Source organism: Eurosta solidaginis, chromosome 1 (assembly GCF_040869045.1).
Source record: "Eurosta solidaginis isolate ZX-2024a chromosome 1, ASM4086904v1, whole genome shotgun sequence".
Classification (NCBI taxonomy): Eukaryota; Metazoa; Arthropoda; class Insecta; order Diptera; family Tephritidae; genus Eurosta; species Eurosta solidaginis.
Window position 1 is genome coordinate 34,351,103 of NC_090319.1, and position 5,494 is coordinate 34,356,596.

Sequence of the window (5,494 nt, forward strand, 5' to 3'; positions counted from 1 at the left end):
AGCGTTTAGAACGAGAGATTTGTCTGATCGGGACGATCAGACTTAAGTGGAGGGCAGTGTAACGAATATTAGCAGCACTAAGGGATTCTATCATCTCTAAGCCGATGCTAAGCAGCGATTCAAGTCACATCAATAATTCAATCATTATGACTGCACATATGTACGTACACGCAGCAGAGAAGCAACGTACTAACACATGCAGATATCTTACCTGAGATATGCAATTATAATTGTGGAAGTGTCGCTCACAAACACACGCGCATATGAGAGCTATACACGTACATCTGTAGGTATAATTATAGCAGATAACCAACTAGGAGATTCTAGAACAGAACCGCCTAGAAATGTCAACGAGGAAATTAAAGAGTATAAAAGGCATGAACAGTAGAGGCGCTGAAATCAGTTTCGATTAAGCACGCTATCTGTTCTGCAATAGTAGAGTTATTTATTGTGAAGTACTTGAATAAAGGGCATTTTGCATTATTAAATATTGGAGTTATTTATTCAACAGTTTAGTTATTCGAACTTAGCAGAAGGTTGCAAATAAGAGGATTTGCAGTAAAATCGTTACAATATTATATGCAGCACCAATGTGGCACGGATCTAGATTAACCTATCAAAAAAATGTACTAACACCTCACTAACTTACACTATAAGAATAGCAAGTGCTTATCAGATGGTTTCCCACGACGCGAGAGGAGGATCCTTTCTGTTCATACTTTTGTGCCGAAGTATAATCCACGAACACGTAGTATTTCATTGATATGGTTTTCTCGGCGTAATACTCAATTTACACAGAATTTTTGGTGATGAACCTTCCATGAGAAATTTGCTTCCCCTAATTTACAAGCACATAGGTTGTTGGACTGTTGTCATCGAAATGGCGTTTCTAGTTATGACGCTATTGATGTTTACCGATCTCGTAAAGTCTCCAGAGTTACGTCTTATAAAACCGATTAATGCAAATGATTTCGAGACTATAAAGTCAATGTGATAAAAGAATGAAAGGTTAGAGTCAAAAATTACACCCAAATTTTGAACTTAAGATTCAGCATTTGAACTATAGTTAAAAAACGTAGTTGTTGTCTTTTTCGAATAAGAAATAACGCAACATTTTGTCGTATTCAGAAAGAAATTATTGACAGTACACCATCCAGCAAAGTAATCAAGAACAGTTTGACTTCATCTACAAGTATTAGGCATTTGGCTAAGTTGAAATAAAGAGGCAAAACATTAATAAATATAATAAGTGTATAATAAGGGACCACAATGTGTTCCTTATTGATTTTCTTACCATCGATAAACGATGATGACTTAACATGCGATTGACACAAAGAGCTTCCTATTCGATAGGAAGGAATAAAGAAAGTTGAGCAGGTTTCAAATGAATCCATACATCTCCAACTTACGCAGAGGAATTGAATGAACGGCTTTTTTAAACGCTTTCGAGAAGTCCGTGTAAATTATGTCTAGTTGCGCATGTGTCTCAAATTCATGAACAATTTTATTGGTCACCAAAGCTAAGCTAGAAAACGTGGACCTCCAAGGAAAACAGCCATGCTGGCTCTCAACAGTGCTGGCCTTACCTATGTAAGTGATCGAACAATTTCCGTTCAATAATGTCATCAAATAGCTTTCCTACTGTAGAACAATTCCCTGTTTAACTTTGTATTGTATTGTATAATCTTTGTTTTCTCGTAAATATTTACAATTTCTAGAGTATTACAATATGGGGTTCATGGGGAAAAGTTTCCATGGATCTAAAAAGGTTCCACAGTTCACGCATCCTTGAAAGTGAAGTAGCAACGGTTCTGACACAGCATTGGAGCGTATTTTTGAAAAACATCGGAGCCCGGAAGTACGCCTGCCATGTTTTCGTGGATATTGTCGCGGCTTTCAAGAACCTTTCGCAACTTGCAATGGTGTTGATTGTAATGAAGTACATCCCCTTGACGAGTTGCAGCGGCTGCATATTGATATGCAGGATAATTACAATAACGGCACGAAATCAGTGAACAGGAGCACGCCACAAGGCTGGGTACTATCGCTCGACAACAAACTGCTCACTGCGATTCGACGATACAAATATTTTGTAATGATAGTTGCCCGAACGCTACGGGTCTTGAGAGGCAGGTGGTGTACTGCTTGCAGTTAGGGCAAATTTATGTAGTAAACTCATTGCTATTAATTATTATTAATGGTGATGTGAAACACATTTGTGTAAGCGTAAAGCTCGCTGGTAATAAATCAATATTTTTTTCTATTATTATATATTCCGCCAAGCAGTGTCATCACCAGCGGCCGCCGTGCTGTAATGGTAGCGTGATCCGCCTACCACACTGAAGATCCTGGGTTCACGCTCCGGCAAAGCAACATCAAAATTTTAGAAAGAAGTTTTTTCAATTAGAAGAAAACTTTTCGGGCCGAGGTCGCCCCTCTCAAGTTTCATACCCGTTCCGACCACAAGACCTACGTGGTTTAATACGAAACTGTGTCGTCCGAAGAATACTAGAAAGAAAGCCCTTAAAAACTATCAAAAGAGCAAAGAGGAGGCAGAAAAAATGTGATTATCTCAATAAATTTCTTTACAGGCATTATATGCTCAAACTCGAGTCTGAATTGAAATCAAACCCATCTAGTTCCTGGTCAGTAATAAATTACAAAAGTAACACTACTGGCTTGCCAGCGAGTATGGAATTTGATCGTGAAGTATCCAATGGCACACAGGACTCCTGTAACCTGTTTGCTAAACTATTTCAAAAGATGTACACAAAGTTTCCTTCTTCACATTTCATTATGCATACATATATATGCCACCAATTTCTTGCTTCGCTATTACCGGCGATGATGAACCTCTGTCGATCTCACAGTTGAAAAAGAGTACAAAATCTGATATAGAGAAGCTTTGCCCGATATTTTTCAAAAATACGCTCGAATGCTGTGTCAGAACCGCTGCTACTTCCCTTTCAAGAATGCGTGAACTGTGGAGCTTTGTTAGATCCGTGGAAACTTTGCTCAATCAACCCCATATATAAATCTGGTGACCGCAATGATGTTAATAATTATATACCCATAGTTAAACAGGAAACTGCACTATAGTAGCAAAGCTATTCGATGACGTTATTCAGCGGAAATTGTTCTATCACTTACAAAGGTAAGGCCAGCATTGTTGAGTGCCAGCATGGCTTTTTTCCTGGGTACACGTCTTCTAACCTAGCTTTGGTGGCCAATAAAATTGTTCATGAAAATCTATTTGTACTATGGCACTATTTTGAATATTAGCACTGCAATACTGGCAGTTGCTATCATACGCTAGATGGCAGCGCAAGATTGATTGATAGAACAGCTGATTTTTGTTGATATGTATGTGATAAGAGACTTTTATGTTGGTTCTTACTGTATTAATTTACAATCAGGCCTTGCTTATTTTGCTGGATGGTGTATTGTCAACGATTTGTTTCTGAATACTAAAAAATGTTGCATTTCTTATTCGAAAAAGACAGCTACTACGTTTTTTAACTATAACTAAAATGCTGAATCTTTAAGTCTTTCACATGAGTTCAATGACTTGGGTGTAATTTTTGACTGTAGACCTTCATTTTCTTATCACATTGACTTTATTGTCTCGAAGTCATTTGCATTAATCGGCTTTATAAGACGTAACTCTCGACACTTTAGAGATCCAATGATGCTTAAGACACTTTTCACTTCTTTGGTGAGAAGTCGCCTGGAATATCGCTCATTGATATGGAATCCATTTATGAAGTGAATTCATATACAATTGAGAGAGTTCAAAATTGTTTGAGTAAAATTACTCTTCGTGTGCTTCATTGGCCGGATTGTCTCCCATCCTATGAAACTACTCGGCATTCAGGCTGTATGCGATAAAAGAACTTGTATCTCTCTCTTGTTTGTCATTAACATATTGTGACGAATTTTAGCATCACTAAGCTGTTAGTAAATAAAGGCACAACCACAATAAAGCAAGCTGCCACTCTCATATACATGAATACATGAATTTAATCCATTTACACACGTACATAAAGGTGGCGAAAAATAACTCACGCACACACATATTGTCATCAGCCGAAGTTAGTTGCTCACACATACACATGCATATATGTAGGTCAATTACCAAGCAAGAGATACAGCAGTTCTAGAAGGCGAAATGTCTAGATTTTAGTAGAAATATGCGAATAAAGCAACGGAGAGTATAAAAGCAGCGCAAGCTGATTACTGACTAAAACACGCAATTAGTTGTGGAGTATAAGTGTTATTGTGAAGTACTCTCAAAGTAGTCTAATAAAGACCATTTTGAAATACTGAATATTCAAATAAGCGGAATTTCCCAAAATTCTTTACAATATCAGTTGCTCAGAGCTGTCAAATCGATTCGCTTTTTGTTTTCCACCACGGGACCTGCGGCATAACAGGTTACCTACTTATTGAGCTAACTCATAGAACTAATTAGGCAATTAATGAACCAGCAGCCAGAGCTATACAACTAGAAAATCGAAACAGTGGCGTTCTTAATTTTAATAATAGTTTATGTAAATTGAAATAAGAATTATTTTCTATTTTTAATTAACTAGTCTGTTAAAAAGCTTATTCTTTTTAGACCGAATAAATAAATAAAAAAAAATAAATAGATAGACCCGTCAAACTCACAACGTACGCAAATAGCTCTCTTATGGATTGGAAAATTTTGAGATATACCTGCCTGGGTATCTGGACACAGGGTAGTCATCTCGGTCCAATTATGTTCTTGCTATTTATTAATGATATCTGTACCACAATAAAATATTCCAAAATTTTAATGTATTCTGATGATGTAAAACTTTTTAGGTCCTATGCGTCTATTGATGAACGTCCCTTTCTTCAGGCGGATTTAAACGCAACTCAGTGCCGCTGAATCTCAATAAATGTAAATTCATGTGCCTCTCTCGGAGATCTTTGCCAGCAGCCTCTTACGTAATTAGTAATTTTTATATTGCATCAGTAAATTATTTTATTGACTTAGGAGTCACCATGGATGCTAAACTTAGTTTCAACCTTCATATTATGACTACTGTAAATAAGGCTAGAGGTGTTCTATCATTCATGAAAAGATGGTCTAAAGAATTTAGTAACCCTTATGTAACTAAAGCCCTTTTTACCACATTAGTTAGGCCGATACTAGAATACGGATCAATAGTCTGGAATCCGCGATATCAAGTTCATGCAGATAGACTAGAGTCAATACGGAAGCAATTTTTACTTTTTCCATAAAGGAATTTTAATTGGGACTCTGGGTATAATCTTCCACCTTATACTAGTCGGTTAAAACTTATCAATCTTCCAACTCTCGCAAGTCGTAGAGAAATGCTAGGCGTATTATTCATGGCTAAACTACTGAATGGACTGATTTCTAGCGCCTTTCTTTTGAAGGAAGTAAACTTCAATGTCCCATCACGAGCGTCAAGACATTACAAACCTCTTCTTTTGAGGCAGTGCA